General features: G+C 35.8%; 1 long non-coding RNA gene across 1 annotated transcript; it reads right to left on the minus strand.

Moving 5' to 3' along the window:
- Window positions 1-322: 322 nt before the first annotated feature.
- LOC128031497 (uncharacterized) lies at window positions 323-1437 on the minus strand. Its single transcript, XR_008188098.1, has 3 exons — window positions 1366-1437; window positions 720-752; window positions 323-626 (listed from the first exon to the last, which is right to left on the minus strand). It is a non-coding gene; the product is annotated as an uncharacterized LOC128031497 (long non-coding RNA).
- Between the last annotated feature and the right edge of the window lie 206 nt (window positions 1438-1643).

Raw genomic sequence — 1643 nt, forward strand, 5'->3', positions numbered from 1 at the left:
GCTTGCGTCTGCGCTTGGGTATTTGCATAAGATGTTCTGACTGGAGGACGGCTGCATTGGCATCATCTATTTAGAATTAATTTCTAGAATTAATTTCACCATGCTTGACGTCACTTCATTTAAAAGTAAACGAGAGTCGTTGACGCCCCGTGTGATGGGGCGTTATATGTCTGGATACCGCTGCACAAATCTTTCAACCACGAGAAATGTAGTTCCAGCACGGCCTTACATCCAGAACAGCAGAATGGTCAGGATGACCTGAAACACATAACCAACTGATATCAATTTAAAAGTATTTAGACTTGCCTGAGTGATGCTGAAACAACCAGGTTTAGTTTTTCACCCAGTAGAAACTGCTTCCTGTGGAACAGTCTCCATGAAGAATGATCTCTTGATCCTGGATCCTTGCTGCCATCCACGCAGAGATGATTTGGAGGATATGTGGTTGTGTCTAAAGGGTAATGAATCAATGTTACAAGAATACTGATAGCAGCACTATTGATCCTGTACCTTATGTAAATGTTTTCAGTACTGAACAAGTCAGGAACCAAATTAGTACCAGTTCTTGAAACCCATCTCTACTTGTAATAGTTGTCTTGTTGCTGCTGCCCAGACTGTCTCTTCCCCTGATGATAAATATATGTGTTCATTTTAAAGCAATAAATAATACATTTAAATTACTAGGTGGTAACAAATATATTTCCTTATAAGGAACTCACTGAATCATGGACTCAACTGGTGGTTGTCAGGCCCTAAAAAAGTGAACAATTTGTTTACTTTTTGTGAAACGAAAGTATCAGATCAATTTGAGAATTAAACTAGCATTAAAAAGCATGCATGTGAAAAACACCATTAACACCAATAATGAACAGATGACAGAATTTACAAGCCTGCCACTTGAGGGAGAAAAGGGGAAATTATTAATCCCACATAACGTTACACTGAACATGATTTCGGCAGCCTCGGTCTAATTAACGTTAAACTTTATATTTAACGTTATATCGGATTATATTCAAGTTCACAGCATGGATCGCATGAGCATCATCAAGCTCGAGCAGCAGGTATTCAAACAAACTAATTAACGTTACTACGGTTAAAAATTGAATAATTAGAAAATTAATACTGTATAGTTTATAGTGATAAATTTCAAATAATTTAAAACAGGTAAGGTTATATTCGATTTTTACAGTTAACGTTACCTTAGACCACCTCTAGACTGCTTTTGAGCTAATTAACCAAACAGAGCATTTATTTATTAAATTGAAAGAGAAAACCTACAAAATTACAAAACACTACTCCTCTTTGATGGCATTTACCGTTGTATCAGTTAAAATCTATGAATAAAAGTAGATTTATAGGACTTACCTTTCCTCCGTGTCCGTCCGCTGGAAGTTGACCGTTACAAAATGACGGGCACCCGCACATCGCGCACTTCACTCAGAAAGTGACGTGCCATGCTAGTTTAAGGTTTAAATGTTCTTTTGTCCCGTACTCTCTTTCATTAACAAACATTATCACCATTTGCTAAGTAAATTGTTTATTTTCATGTTCTTAAACTGATGGCATATATATATATTATATATTATATTATATTTTTATATTTCCCAAAGAATATGCTGTTCAAATGGTATCTTAATAATAAT

This window comes from Carassius gibelio, chromosome A17, assembly GCF_023724105.1.
Source record: "Carassius gibelio isolate Cgi1373 ecotype wild population from Czech Republic chromosome A17, carGib1.2-hapl.c, whole genome shotgun sequence".
Classification (NCBI taxonomy): Eukaryota; Metazoa; Chordata; class Actinopteri; order Cypriniformes; family Cyprinidae; genus Carassius; species Carassius gibelio.